Source organism: Tachypleus tridentatus, chromosome 6, assembly GCF_004210375.1.
Source record: "Tachypleus tridentatus isolate NWPU-2018 chromosome 6, ASM421037v1, whole genome shotgun sequence".
Classification (NCBI taxonomy): domain Eukaryota; kingdom Metazoa; phylum Arthropoda; class Merostomata; order Xiphosura; family Limulidae; genus Tachypleus; species Tachypleus tridentatus.
Genome location: NC_134830.1, coordinates 144,143,046 through 144,160,256, shown reverse-complemented (window position 1 = coordinate 144,160,256; position 17,211 = coordinate 144,143,046). Strand labels below are relative to the sequence as shown.

Sequence of the window (17,211 nt, the reverse complement as noted above, 5' to 3'; positions counted from 1 at the left end):
GAATCCCCGTCACGCCAAACATGCTCGACCTTTCAGCCGTGGGTGCGTTATAATGTTACGGTCAATCCCACTATTCGTTAGTAAAAGAGTAGCCAAAGAGTTGGTGGTGGGCGGTAATGACTAGCTGCATTCCCTCTAGTCTTACACTACTAAATAAGGGGCGGCTAGCGCAGATAGCCCTTGTGTAGTTTTGCGCGAAATTCAAAACAAACCAAACCTGCTGAACGGAGGAATTTATTTTGTTTATTAAAACGATACTTTTTACACAGCATAAAACACAATTATAGATGTCGTCCAATAAAATTACTTATTATGGATGTGTACCTACGTCAGTAAGAAAGATAACTGCAAAAGCCAAATAGGCTATAATCACACATCCAACAGAAAATGTAGAGGGAACTTTTTCTGAGTACTTTACTTCAGAAGCTGGCGTCCCTCAGGGAGGGGTGGTTAGCCCTATACTCTTCATCATGTATGTAAACAATTTGCCATTGAAGGATCCTAATCATGGATTCTCCTTACAGTTCGCTTATGATGTGGCAGTCTGGAAAAGTGTCACAACACCAACAATAGCAGTCACAAACATACAACCACAACTAAATAGAATAATCGAATACTGTCAAAAATACAGAATAAAAATAAATACAAGAAAAACACAACTTGTCTTTCCAAGCTGACAAAATACAAAAAACTACAGCCTGAATTATACATGAATGGAACACTACTTCAGACTGCCACATCGTTAAAATTTCTAGGTCTAACTTACGAGTTAAAATAAACATGGATTAACCATTTAAATGAAATGTAAAAGTAAAGTGTGGCAAAGAACCAACTATGTTAGGAGTCTAACTGGCAAGAATAGTGGAGTATCAACAGACAACATACTAAAAATTTACAAAACATACATTAGACCAGTAATCGACTATGCAGCTCCAGTATGGATAACTGTAAGTGACAAAATAATTAAAACCAAACTACAAACAATACAAAATACACTCCTCCAACAGCATATAGTCCCCAGAGCAACATAATCTAAATTCATACACAAATACTCAAACATACCAACCATACCAGATAGACTCCTACATAGTACAATATCGTATTTTGATAAAAATTGGATGAAAAATTAATCATTATGCGAACTAGATAGGTACCTCATATATGATGAAGATAGTCCTAAACACCTCTTCCTGATCAACAAATATTTTAAACACAAAAATAAATAAATGGAAAAAAATATATATATACATATAGGGGGGAAAAAAAAGCCACCATCAAACTAGACTTCCTACCAATAGGGCAAAAGAATATCTGTAAATGTATACCAGTACATGGACATTGTCCTGAAAAGGGTCGGAGTAAATTCAGCCCACTCTAACCCTAAAGCAGTGTTGGTTGGTATGATCACTAAGGTAACAAGTAACAAGATACGACACACACTTGATCCGCCCAGGTTCTATACCAGACATAAAATGAGACCCTGATGAGATGCATTTTTTCAGCTCAGTGACTGAGCATGTTTTAGAGAAAGAACAAAAGAAGGAATTCGATTAACGAAAACTTATGTTTGAAATATAAACTGATAAATACATTAAAAACAAAGTAACTGCTGCAATTTTATGAACATGCGGTTTACTTTGAAACCAGAATTTTATAAGTAAGTTTGTTTGTTTTGGAATTTCGCACAAAGCTACTCGAGGGCTATCTGTGCTAGCCGTCCCTAATTTAGCAGTGTAAGACTAGAGGGAAGGCAGCTAGTCATCACCACCCACCGCCAACTCTTGGGCTACTCTTTTACCAACGAATAGTGGGATTGACCGTCATATTATAACGCCCCGACGGCTGAAAGGGCGAGCATGTTTGGCGCGACTCGCGCGAAGTAAGAGCATAACATGTCTGTGAGATCGAGACTTAAAAACCCCGTTGTATGTTTTGAAGTGCTCATGATTAGTTCGGCCTGGCATGGCCAAGCGCGTAAGGCGTGCGACTCGTAATCCGAGGGTCGCGCCCGCGTCGCGCTAAACATGCTCGCCCTCCCAGCCGTGGGGGGGTTATAATGTTACGGTCAATCCCACTATTCGTTGGTACAAGAGTAGCCCAAGAGTTGGCGGTGGGTGGTGATGACTAGCTGCCTTTCCTCTAGTCTTACACTGCTAAATTAGGGACGGCTCGGTGCAGCGGGCTAACAACCTACTCACTTAAATACTTGTTGAAGAATCCGCAAGCGATTGCGGCCCTATGTTCCTTGATGGAATCTAATGGTGATAACTAACTATGATTAGTTCACTAGAATTTTTTTCATTCAAATTTCAGCCAAATAAATCATATATAAATCTTTTAAGTTACGTCAGGTAACCTGAACATGACATAAGAACGTCGAAACTTGTTCTCTGCTTTATTAGTAAAAGTGTAATACCCATACCAGCCGTCCTGAGATTCATTTTTACTTCGAGTGGGTTTCTTGTCATCACAAAATACACATTTTCATTTTTGCGTTTTACGGTTTGTATGGGTATTTTTTACAACTACTTCGCCCCTCGTAGATGGACCTTCAACATGCTTGGTAAATAGATTCATCGGATCGGTGGGGAAATACCTGCAAATTTGCGGTTTCACATTTTGTGTTTAGCAGCTGCTTTTTAATGTGCGTTTTCTATAGTTGCATATACGGGAAACAACTTTTCATGTCTTAAGGTAATCTTTCATTAATCATGAATTTACATAACTTCCGTCCAGGGGGCGGGTACTCAAGTTAATATATATATATATATATATACATTCTGCAAAATGTAATGCAGGTCATTATTTGTATATTGGAAATATGTAAGTAACTTGAAAAGTCAGTAATAACACAGAACACATAATGCTGTGCTCTCCACAGCGGATATCAAAACCTTATATTTAGCATCAAAAACCTTCATACCCTGAACCACTGGGGAGTGGGACATTTGGTAAGGAAAATAAAAAAGACAAAAAAAAATTAAACGAATGACAAACCTGCATTCTGTCGTGGTCAGTATTCTGTTGTGCGCGACGTGTGGGGTGTACTTACTATTTACACTTCTTTCTCTCAATAAATACCAACAAATTACGAAACAATTCGTTCTGAATGTTGCCCAGAACTACACGTGGGCTATCTGCGCTAGCCGTCACTAATACAGAAATGATAGATTAGAGGGAAGGCAGCTAGTCAATAACACCCACTGCCAACTGTTAGGTTGCTATTTTACCAACGAATAGTTGGATTGAACGTTACATTGCAATGCACCTACAGCTCAAAAGGGAAGCATCTCTGGTGTGACGGTGGTTCGAACTGGCGACCCGCAAAGTGAAAGTGAAACAACCACCAGTTTGTTTGTTGTTAAGTGCAAAACACTTAATGAGCTATCCTGTGCCTGCCGCAGGTGTCAAAACTCGATTTGTAGCGAGAGAAGCCCATGGACCTTCCGCTGAGCCACCAGGGGCTACGAGACATTTATATAAATATGAAAGGCTGACCGAACAGTTTACTACGGGTTCCCATATGAAATCACATGCAATAGATAAAATTACTGAGAAGGCTAACCATAGCAATAAGTACGTTTTGAGTAAATAAGTGTTTCGATTTACCAAACGATGAATCCAAGTACAGGTTATGATAAAGATAAAACATAAATTATTATTCTCTGTACAACCATTATATACGTAATAGTACATAACGTTATTAGTGAAAAAATGACAACACACGCACATAGTGATTTACCATTAATACAGCCTGGTCAATTCCAAACATATGTTTCAAATCCAAGGGAGCATTTAGGGAAATAAAAATATGGAAATGTTTATTACACAAAAACCATTTAACTCTCTGTGAAATATTTCTAGTTTGTTTTTAAATCTGCTGCTAGAGAAATGTTTTAAACAGATAATTGTGTAATTTGTTTTTAAACCTGTTACTAGGGTAATGTTTTTAACAGACAACTGGGTGATTTGTTTTTAAACTTGCTATTGGGTAATGTTTTCAACAGACAACTAGATGATTTGATTTTAAGTCTGTTACCAGGGTAATGTTTTTAACAGACAACTGGGTGATTTGTTTTTAAATCTGTTACCAGGGTAATGTTTTTAACAGACAACTGGGTGATTTGTTTTTAAATCTGTTATCAGGGTAATGTTTTTAACAGACAACTGTATTATTTTTTTAAACCTTTTGGTAGAGTAATATTTCTAACAATCAACGTATAATTCGATACAAGATAACGTGAAATACGTCACTTACCAACAAACAACGTACGAAGGAAATGCCATCCAGACCGTGTAATAATCATATATGTAAATCACGACATACACAATCATCACTAAGCCTTGTAATAATCAAATATGAGGCGGAACCGTAATTACCACGTGCACTCTATCATCACTAAACCGTGTAACAGCTAATTAGAAAACAAGCTGTGAATCACCACATACAATGTGCTTACTAGTGCAAACCTTATAATTCTGGAATTAAAAACGAAACATCAAGAACGAACCACTGTATCGGGTAAGAATGTCAGTTCAGCCAGCTATAGCCAACGTTTAGAACATAAAAATAGTAGAATTATATTTACTGTGAAAGACGTTTTCTCACTTGTACAAAATCCCAGAATTAAAACGAACTTCCATAAATGATTTGGTTTGAATTTCGTGTAAATCTACGCAAAGGGTGTCTGCGCTAACCCTGCCTAATTTAGCAGTGTAAGACTAAAGGGAAGGCAATTAGTCATTAATACCCACCGTAAACTCTTAGGCTACTCTATTAATAAAGAATAGTGAGATTGACTGTCACATAATAACAACCCCACGGTTGAAAGGGTGAGCATGTTTGGTGGGACGCGAATTTGAACCCGCGACCCTCAAATGGCGAGTCGAGCACCCATTCCATAAATGACACAAAATGTAATAATGTAAAAATATATGTTAAAAATAATAATACTTAATAAACGTGGCTGGTACAAGAACGCTAGCTGGAAAATTATCTTCTAGAAATGACAATATGTGCAACTTAGGATTTCGTAACCTATTCCTTAATAGCAAAAACAGCTACCAGTTTCATCCTTTTGTAACTAGTACAGAATATATCACATTGATTGTTTTCTAAATTCACATGCTATATCCATATAGTTAATGGGATCCATGTTGAGTGGATGTTGAAAGGTTATAAACATATGCTAATCCTTTTATGCAGACAATGTTCTGTAGTCTTTGTTCTTAAGACTAAAGCTAGCACGTCTGTTTGTTTGGTGAAATTTTCACAAAGCTACTCGAGGGTTATTTGCTTTAGCCGTCCTTAAATTAAGAGTAATAGGTGGCTGGTCAAACCACCGCCAGCTCTTAGTCTCTACTCTTTTACCAACGACTTCACTGCTGAAAGGTCAAGTACATTTAATGAGGGGATTCCAATTCACGAGACGCTTGTTTGTTTGTTCTAAAGTATACAGTTACACAATGGGCTATTTTTGCTCTGCCCACCTTGGGTATTGAAACCTGAATTTTAAATATTATAAAGTCCATTGAGGTACCGCTGAGCTACAGGAAGACAGCCTGCATATATGCGTTTTTGTGTAGAATATTAGGAAAGTAGCCTATTCATAATTAAACCAAGAAATCTTCAAGACATGCTCCAATCAAAGTTGATGAAATAATAATCTAATCAACAACACCTTAAATGTTTAAAACAAAGTGCGGCAGAAATGGCAGCTACACTTATAACGTTAATAAGAATCTTACAGCAAATATTTATTCATAAGTCAGCCAGGCTGCATTTTTTGTTCAACTTTTGGCATTGTGGCATGTAAAACAAAATATGTGGCCTGGATAACTAGGCTAGAACCAGTAGAGGATAGTGACAGTGAATATTCCTCTGGAGATGTCTTAAAGTTAGGTTCCTACGATATATAATAGTAACATAATGCATGATTATTGAAGATATTGCTGTAAATAGGAGCAAGGATAACATGTCAGACAAGCCTAGCAATGTATAAGAACACAAATATGCTGTGGTCTAAGCTCTACAAAAATAAAAATAAATGTAGTTAGCCAACGGAAGGAACTTATAAAAAATAATGAATTGAGAAGGAAAGAGAAATCATACAAAAAAAACTGTCTGAGAGGAAAAATTACGTAGACATGGACGTTCATTATATTCAACATTTAGAGCACCCATTAAATGGGTGGTTATATTCAATACATAGAGCACCCATTAAATGGATGGCTACATTCAACACATAGAGCACCCATTAAATGGATGGTTGCATTCAACACATAGAACATACATTAAATGGATGGTTGTATTCAACACACAGAACATACATTAAATGGATGGTTGTATTCAACACACAGAACATACATTAAATGGATGGTTGTATTCAACACACAGAACATACATTAAATGGATGGTTGCATTCAACACACAGAACATACATTAAATGGATGGTTGCATTCAACACACAGAACATACATTAAATGGATGGTTGCATTCAACACACAGAACATACATTAAATGGTTGGTTATATTCAACACACAGAACATACATTAAATGGTTGGTTATATTCAACACACAGAACATACATTAAATGGATGGTTGTATTCAACACACAGAACATACATTAAATGGATGGTTGTATTCAACACACAGAACATACATTAAATGGATGGTTATATTCAACACACAGAACATACATTAAATGGATGGTTATATTCAACACACAGAACATACATTAAATGGATGGTTATATTCAACACACAGAACATACATTAAATGGGTGGTTATATTCAACACACAGAACATACATTAAATGGATGGTTGTATTCAACACACAGAACATACATTAAATGGATGGTTATATTCAACACACAGAACATACATTAAATGGATGGTTATATTCAACACACAGAACATACATTAAATGGATGGTTATATTCAACACACAGAACATACATTAAATGGATGGTTATATTCAACACACAGAACATACATTAAATGGATGGTTGTATTCAACACACAGAACATACATTAAATGGGTGGTTGTATTCAACACACAGAACATACATTAAATGGGTGGTTATATTCAACACACAGAACATACATTAAATGGATGGTTATATTCAACACACAGAACATACATTAAATGGGTGGTTATATTCAACACACAGAACATACATTAAATGGATGGTTGTATTCAACACACAGAACATACATTAAATGGATGGTTATATTCAACACACAGAACATACATTAAATGGATGGTTATATTCAACACACAGAACATACATTAAATGGATGGTTATATTCAACACACAGAACATACATTAAATGGATGGTTGTATTCAACACACAGAACATACATTAAATGGTTGTATTCAACACACAGAACATACATTAAATGGGTGGTTATATTCAACACACAGAACATACATTAAATGGATGGTTATATTCAACACACAGAACATACATTAAATGAAGTTGTAATTTACAGCACTATCAAACTATGAAATATCTGTCATTTATAATTGCAGAGATGATATTAAAGCTTATCATCAATATATGTTTGATAAATCTTGGAATTTGATGGACATAAGGACAGCAAAAGGTGTATGTATCAAATCATAAGAAGCATTCAGAGCCTGTTTGCCATACATTTATAGAGCTCTTAACTATCAACATGGAGGCACACTTACCAACAGCTTATCAGTTGGCAACAAGCAAGTATAAGCATACAAGATGATGTACCTTAATCACTTGGAATTAGCCATTAATGTGTTCGCAACCAGGTGCTGAATGACCAGCAACACATAAAAGTGTAGGTGAAAAACAAGAATCATTGTGATCTTACTCAGGACATCAACTGCCCCAAACTTCTTGCAAGGTGTATGTATGGGGAATAGTTTACAACATGGGTAGCACTTCTCTGAAAAATGATTCTGTAATTGTTGAGAGGTTGAACTTATAAATGGTAGTTCAAACATGTTAAACCATAAACAAAACATTTAACTAGGACTCATCTGTATAGGATTTATCTGTTCTTCCCAAAACTGCCGTGCCACTACTCAAAGGCATCATTGTAATAATGTGTTTAGAAGATTGCCTTCTTTAATTGCAATCAGCCTATCATATATTAAAGTATGTGTTATTGTGCATAATTCTTCATTTTGGATCCATAGTTGTGATTACAAAACAGAAATGAATCCTTTCAGGAGTTTAATTATTAACGTTGGATGAATTTGAATTTTGGAATTTTTAATAAGTCTCCCTTGTCTTCATCTATGAAAACAAATATTCAAAAGAAGAAACACACTTCTTCCCATAGGGAGAAAGTAAACCTTAAAACAGTATTTCACTGATGAAATTTATTTGGACTGCTGTTTAATGGATGTTGTACATAAATATTTGTCCCAATAAGTAATAGTTCTGTGTTTTATAAGTTTGTGTTTCATGTGCCAACTGCTGTTTTTTGTGACATTGAACAGGCATGTTTGGCAAATCCGTATATGACTGAGAACGCTACCCATCACTTCTTTGCAGACTACAAAAAAATGCATTTAATACTACAATACCATTAAACCAAGGAAAGGACCAGAATACATTTATGTACCCGACATCAAGGTACTGAATGGTTAATAATAAAAAAACAACAACTGAGTATCAAATGACTATATCCTAATCAGCCTCATGTATTACTATCAAACTTAGTTAAATAAGCACTGCTGAAAAGCTTTTGTTAAAAGTTATATACGTTTCATGCTTTACAGATATGGTCATATTCAAATAATTTGTTTTACATTTGATGTCGGGCAAGAAATTCAAACCAACTTATCAGTGCAACAAATTATTAACTTATTAGGCCAGTGTATACTGTTGTGGAGATTATATTTCACGTCACTGAAGATTGATGTTATGAACAGACCAAATTGCAGTTTTAAAGATATATAATAAACAAAAGATGTATTAGAACTTTAAGTACATTATCAAAATAAATATCTTGGTCATAATAATTATGTTGATAAAAAAAAAATTCTTTCTCAACCAGAGAACAACCATTGAATGGATATATTTTAGTCTTGGAACTGATATCAGTCCTTCAGTTTTTTATGCTCCATACCAGATGTAACTTTTAAAGACACAATCAGCAATTTGGTCAAAATCACCATCATTTCACAGAGTGAATAAATCAACTAACTGGTTTTCCTAAACATATATAAAAGCATTTAATACTAAGACCTTATTTGCTAGTTCTAGATGATATTATCTGCTGTTATACTAAAAAAAAAAAAAAAAAAGTAATTTCCAGATGATTTTGATTTTAAAATGTTTGATTATTTGTCAAATTAGTATTAGGATAAAATACAAGTTAAACTCAATTTTATGTTAACTTTTATCCTTCTTCTCAAACTAACTATCAAACTCAATTCTGAGTTTTAAAAAGTTGTTCTTTTCAAAGTAGTAGCATGGTATAAAACTGGATAATCTGCACAATAATAAAAATGGGTAAACTGATCAGGAGTAAATTTATCAGCATGAATTCAAGTATAAGGTGAGGGGGAAGATCAAAATGGGTTGGGAAGATTGTTAATGCAATAAGGAAGGATAATGTGAATAAGAAACAGGTGAAAGGGATAAAACATCACATACCTCAAATGCAAAATTCATTAATATACAGTGGAGCCCCTCACTAACGACTTCAAAAATGCCTCGACAAAAAAGGTCGTTAGTGAGGGGTGGATACCCAATTCGTTACCAAGATTTAAATTATGTACGTTTTTATAGTAGGCAATCGGTCTCTGTTCATTTTAAGGGTATGGAGTATTTAAAAACGAAATAAAAAATGCGGTAATATGTAATGCAAAATATATTTTCACTAGTTCTCACTACTTTACCTTGATTTTATGAGGCTATTAACACTCCTACGAAAAGACGTTTCTAGTCCTGATTTCTCCAAGCCCGTTCCCCTGGCTGTGGTTTCACTAGATAGTAGATAGGGACAGTGGGAATCTCGTTAATCCATTCATTAATGGATTTAAATGGCAATTTCATTTAAATACAAAATTATTAGCCTAATATTAATAACCTTTCAAGTTGCTCTGGGGCCTATTAGGCCCCACTTTTCGTAGGAGTGTTAAATGTTTAAACACAAGTCTGTTCACCATTCTGTACACAAAAAATGTTCAAATGCAGGTTTAAAATACGATCCTAAAATACATTTCTTAAAAAAATCACTGTAAAATGTTACACGCAAAAGTGTTCAAATACTGACTGGATATACGATCGTAAACTAAAGAAATCACTAATGTTCATGCAGACTTAAAATACGATGATAAAATACATTTTTATAAAGAAATCACTGTAGAAGAAATGCTACACACGCACAAAAAATGATCAAATACAGACTTAAAATACGATAAGAAACTACATTTTCTTAAAGAAATCACTAATTATTGTTTGTTTTTTCTTCGAAAATTGTACAGTTTCAATGTCTTTGCTCACTGCTACCATGCAATCTACAATGTCCATTTTGCCGTGTTTGAGACCAAACTGTAAAAGTTTTTCTGCATATGACATTGCAGTGGCACAGTCAATTGGCTCGAAAGACTCTACAGTTGTGTCGTCACATTCTTCACCATCATCACTCTCGATTTCTTCAGGACACGCGATAATATTGTCAGAAACTGAATCATCACAAACTGGAGTTTCGTTATCGAAGTTGACATATTCGCCAAGAGTTACACCATTCAAAACAGGCCTGAAGTCGGGGTCAGATTGGTTTTCTGAAACAGTCTTCACTTTCGTTTGACACTTCGCCTAAACAGAAGTTAAAGCCGCATTTCAAGAAACACTTTGAATTGTGAAATCTTAACTCGAAGCCAAGCGACGCGTAACCACACAATTGCGTTCAGAAGAGTGATTTTTTTGCACAACTCGGGACCTGTAGCCGTCTGGTCGTTATCCATGTGAAACAAAAGTTGTCTCAAGAATGTTTTGCGATACAACAGTTTGACGGTCTGTATAACTCCGGCGTCACTCCATAAATGAGAAGGCAGACCGCTGTGTAACTTTACAGAATATGCCACATAATAATGTCACTTAGTCGTTAGTGAGAGGTAAAATAATCAAAATTGTTCAATTTGGTAGGTCGTTAGTCGCGTTTGAGGGGAAGTCGTCCACGAGGGGTCAATTTAATGAAAACGGGGTACCGTCAAAAAGTTTCCGGTCTTATGACAGGGGAAGTCGTTAGTGAGGGGCTCCACTGTATAATAACTGAATTAGGCCTAGGAGACTCCTCAGGTTGGGAAAAAGAAGAAACAACAAACTCTGGTGGTGGAAAAAGACATTCAATGTCCTTGTCATCCTGTACAGACTCAGCCAGCTCAAAAGGAACCTCAGCGATATCTAGGGACAAACACTGTCCCATGTAACATTTGATCTCTAAATATATACAAAAAGATAAATCTACTGTCAAATTGCTGGTATAACCACTGAAGTGGTGATGTTAACTTCAGAATTTATTGCACAGAAAAGGTTCACCAATGTCAAGTGCAGAAATAAAGCAACTAGAATTCACTGATAAAAATAATATAGGATTTGGGTTGAATGAAAGCAAATTAAGTTGAAAAATAACTACTTTGTGAGGAAACCAACATTGAACATGAAACATTAAGCATACAAAAGAGCACCTCTGAACTCAAACACCACCAAATGAGAAGTGACAGTTTGGTAAAGGAAGTCACACATGTCACGTGAGCACGTTGTGTTTCTATTAATAAGAATGTAATACATGATGACTGGCATCAAATATGCTGGAAACTTGTAATTTTAATAAGGGTGGGAAGCAGAAGGCTTGTGGCATGTGTAAAGAAAAGTTTGCATTTAGAGAGCAACACTGAATGGGAATAACTAATCTTGTGAGTTGAAGTAAGTACCATATCAGAACTTTTGTGAAACATTTAGACAATTAAGAGGTATTATACAAATCCTACAGATAACCGAAACAAGTGGTGGAAAATGCAAATTACTTGGTCTGATAATGAACTACACAACCACAGACAAATGAGTAAAATATTTATTAAATGTTCTGTAACACACACATTCCATCTTCAACAAATTTCTACAGTAAGTGCAAAACAAAAATTACAAACACCACCACAAGAACTGAATTGAAGTCTCTGAACAATCATAAACATTTGTAATGAGAATACTGAGATACAACAAAATGTTTAAAACCACTAAACAAACTCAGGTGCAGATATAATAAAGAAGTAAACTGATAACAGTTATTTGTTTTCTATCTATATTTTAGGTTTAAAATTTTCCATAATAATATAGCTCTCTGGTTAGTGGAACACAGTTTTGTAATTTAATTTATATTAAAGCAAATAATATACGAGCATAAAATTAGATAATACTGAAAGTTAATCTTGTACCAACAGACCAACGAAAGAAGCAGAATGTTTTACAATACTCTCACAAAAGATATCTTATTAAGTCAGGATAGTTTATTCCAATCTCAAAATTTATTTTCGTTCTTTTGAAACTACACAGAGGAACATTTCTATGAGATGACTGTATTTCAAATATCACAACACAATAACGAACGTTTCAAAATATAATTCGTTTTTTTTAATAATGAGGGTATGACATAATCCCTTATAAATGATTTTCATTAGGACATGTAACTTGCAAATATTTTATTTCAGTAAGTGTTCATACATATGATTAGCAATACAAAAAATGACTACTTTCTAAGTAAATGACAAAACTATTTTGAGTAGACAAAATCTAATCAAAGTTTTATAAAGAAGATTTTATTTCATACCCGTTTTACAGTGTGAGAACATCAGCCACTCAACAAATAAGCTTTGGTATAATTTTGTATTGAAACAGCCAATCATTATTCAAAGTTCACAATTTACAAGTGAGCTGGTTTATAGAAGATTTAGTGTGAACAACTTACAGCATACAGACGTGAGAAGTAAGCTGCATTTTGCAATTCATGTAGAGAAATTTGGTTTCAGTGACTGACAGACAAATATGAAACAATAATAGCACTTTATTTTGGCATTTTAACCTTTAGATGAAGACTTGTATTTCTAAATTAACCCACTTGACCAAGTAAATGGTTTTAACTTACTGCAGGGACAAATTTGTTCCATTTAATAGGACATGTATCTACTCATTTATTCAATGAAAGAATTTGGGTTAATTTACATGTATAATAACCACACAACTATTCGTACCTAGAAAGCCAGACCTTTCAAGTACCTCTTGCACTGAAGTAGTAATGTATTTTAGTGTTAATATATGAAATTAAACTTTTACTAAAATGCTGAATGCTGAACTCAATGACACAGTTTTCTAACAAATAACTCTACACATATACAGCTGACACATCACACCTTAACAAAGTGGAAGTCACATAAGTAAGATATCAAGTAGAATACTTGGTTTCACATTATTGTAACTGGTATTTAATTGAGACATAACTGGGACTTGTGCTTTTGTTTCTCTAGTATTACTTGCTAATGAAGTGGAATCTATATTTACTCAAGCAACCGTGATGAGATAGTCTTGAATATCATAAGTGTATTCTTGACTGATGTTCAGTTTTGACACAGCATTCCTTTTTAACAACCATTATTACAGGTTGAATATCAAAGCTTGCTGTACATGGTACTTACTGACACTGAGGGAAAACTGAGAAAACAGTATGATTGTACTGTTTATTACAGTAAACTTTTATTTGACAAATATCTCTCACATTTTGCCAAAGATTAATTACTCTATGTTTTACTTGTGGCCAATTATAATGAACTTTGATTGTCATAGCAATGAATACTGGACTGGGCAGATATATTAACCAATTAATGTTTAAGACTTCTACACCTAAGTTCTTAGACTAATAAGTCGCCTTGAGTGTACTGACCAACAGGTAATAGTTCAGATTTTATATGACCTGTTCTATCCAACATATTAAATTAGACTAGACAATGGTTGGTTGGAAACACTAACAAATGGAATTCAACACAAAGTTTGCTGAAAATGTAACACAATTGCTGCTGGAAATAAACTTATACCTTAACTTTCATAACATTTAAACAGTAATTACCACACTTTACTAAAAGTTACAATCAATTTTAAGTTGTGTTAATATCAAAACATTGACTAACTTGCTTAATTTTGTCTATATAAAGATTCTCTGTTTGTTTTTTGCTGTTAACCAAAAATATCTGATCTTTTATTTTGTAAACATATTTTAAAACACAAATGGCAACAACTTGAATGAGATATATAATTTTAATAATTAAAAAAAACACTTGAAAAATATAAAAGTTGTATTACTTCAGTATTTTTTTTATTTCTGTATCCATTATTGTTTAATTAAAAACCTATTAGCATTATAATTTTCTCTTGTAGTCCCAAAATGTACTAAAAATTAAACTATTATTTACCAAGCAAGTGTTTCTCAAAATTATTAATTAGTAGGTTTGCATTTCTTAGAAGTAGAAAAATTATAATATTTACAGAAAAACAACAACAAAAAGAAACAGGTGCTACCAGTGTGTGGTCTACAAAGATTTACATGAAAGATTGTGGTCTGCATCCGTTATCATTACCACTGTTTTAACGATCTGCTAAAACATAATTTCTTGCTAGATGATTTATATCTATCTATGTTTGTGTTCAGTGGATAAGAATAATTTAATAAATTGTGTGTTCTAAAATATTACCTTAATCCTTAAGTTTAAAATATAATTGTACTAGTTTTGATTGTTAGAACTTATTCCAAGTATATTTGTAACACAAACTTTATGTAATGGTATCTTGTACTTTATTAGTTTGGAAGCATTATTTATAATAACTGGTGTCAATTAAAACAGCGATGACGACAGAATCTGGATATACCACACACCACAGCAGCACCAAAAGCCACCTATGTAAGCATGGTGTCATATAAATTTACTATTCAAACATATGTAAATACAAACAATAAAATGTGTACCCAAACTTACCAATCTTTCTTTTGCAATTCTTTAGTAACATGTCTCCTTACAGAAGTGTTTCTTGTTCCTTTACCACCATCTTCTTCCAATACAAGCTCCATGGAGAGAAATATGGCTAATTTCATCTACAGAAAAAATTAAAAAAATTATTCCAACTGCAAATGTACCAGTGTGTGCATTTGTATGAGTTGTTTCTGAAAAACAGAATTTGATAAAATGTTAAATAAAACTTGTTTCACATGAATCATTGGAAACCACATAATCAGAGAAAGCTCTTTCAAGGTTTATAATTGCTTATGATCCAATCTTCAATGTCAGTTTTAAATCAGAAGACTTGGAATATTTATTTCTCACATGCTTCAGCTATGGAAAAGGAATATTAACAAACAGTTTCTTTAGCACCACATTCTTGTCTTACTGGCACTAGAATAAAATTGACAACTGATTCCATATTCAATATTTATTTACACTTTCAGGTTTGTTTGTTTTTTTCTTCTCTGCTTTACTTTCACTAAAATTCTAAGTAGATCACTTTAATCCTACAATTACATTTGTATAATTTTAGATTGATATTTTAAATCAATTATATTTAAGACAAAATTAACAAAAGTTTATTCTAACCATTAAACAGATATACCCTTTAGAATAATATAGAATAATCATTTGATGTAAACAATACAAGTGTGTATGTCATTTATTCAATTTCAGCTAGCTTCTTCAGTGTCATGCCCTTGACAGCAAAAACCACTTCTTCTTTGTTAGCAGCAGACATTTCAATGGCATCATCAACACTCACTTACTCATTAAGGGAATCTATGATTTCCATGGTATTAGGTTTCTCAAGGTATTAGAAACATTCCCTACCCATCTTATGTCAAAGTTTAACAACCCCTTGCATTGTTGTTAAACATTTAGAAAACCCTTGGGAAACATTAACAAAATCCTTTCATCATGATTTATATCCACAGTTCATGGAAGAGTAATTATTTTCATCTCATAATGGTTTGATGTTGTATAGCTTCAACCAGTCATGAAATGTTGGTGCATCAGGTCCAGAAGCTGGCTGATAACTTCTTGATCAAGGAGCTGGAACAGTAATGTAGAGTTAGGGGATAAAAACAAATTTCTGACATTAGGATTAATATTTTTCTCATGTTTTGGGTGTCCTGGGTTATTATAAATGACAAACAGCACCTTAAATGCAAAGTTAACCTCACTGCAATATTGCTCATTCTCCACAGAAAAAGTGATTAGCAAACCATTCTTCAAATACTTGGCCAGAAACCCATATCTTTTTGTTGGCAGTCCAGTACATGGTAAATCTTTTCTTGTTGAAGCCACTGAGAGAACAGTGATTCAGAGAAAGGTATACAAGCAGTGATTTCATCTTAAAGTCACTTGTTGCATTTACACATAATAGCAGTGTCATTTTGTCTTTCACTGCCTCAAAACCAGATGCTATCTCCTCCTTTAATAATGATGTCTGAGAAGGCATCTTCTTCAAAAACAGCCCAGTTTCATCATCATAAAAAGTTTGCTTAGGGCTCTGCTTCAATGACTACTTTCAGTTCTCCTGAATATCTGGTAGCAACAGTACAGTCAGCACTTACAGATTCACCTGTTACCTGACACGGAACAAACTTAGCAGACCTGGCCTTCTTAAATTTTCAAAGCTTTACTTCCAATACTGGTGCAACTAAGATTAATTTTATTCTGGTTTTAATTTTCAGTCCAAAGTCCTGGCATTTTCTCTAGCAGTGGATACCATACTTCAGTCACCACTTTTTTAATGGTGACATTGAATGTTTCACTGAGCTATTAATTTACCAGCATTCTTCTTAATGGAGCATGTAGTCAACTTGCCAAGGTTGTAGGTAAGACCAACCATAGAGACTTTCACCACCTTCAACACATTTTAGAATTTCTAACCTCAATTCTTGCATCAATGCAGTCCTCTTCCATTTCATGGGTAAGCTAGGGCTAGGTGATGAACTAAAATAATGTTTGTAAGCCACAGCTGCTATACAGGAGTTGAACTTGCATATTCTGCAAAATGTACACAAAAAGTACAGCTCTGCATAGAACAATGACTGAAGTAGCAGGAATATACTACCTTGGATGCCAGGAGCCCAAATATATCCACAATCCACTATTTACATCAGCTGTGAGCAGCAGCCTGAAATAAATACTGTGGTGCT

The 17,211-nt window shown here is 34.1% G+C and overlaps 1 long non-coding RNA gene across 7 annotated transcripts in view; it reads right to left on the bottom strand.

Moving 5' to 3' along the window:
• Positions 1-17,211, bottom strand: part of LOC143253940 (uncharacterized) — a 32,984-nt gene that overhangs the window by 13,497 nt on the left and 2,276 nt on the right. The window contains exons 2-3 of one of the 7 annotated variants that reach the window (XR_013029898.1): positions 15,023-15,138; positions 9,896-9,982 (exon numbers count right to left, since the gene is read on the bottom strand). This is a non-coding gene — a long non-coding RNA (uncharacterized LOC143253940). Of the gene's footprint in view, positions 1-128; positions 545-9,895; positions 9,983-10,872; positions 11,442-12,061; positions 13,696-15,022; positions 15,139-17,211 lie in introns of those variants that run through there. The other 6 variants (XR_013029901.1, XR_013029904.1, XR_013029899.1 and 3 more) reach the window with 6 other exon arrangements.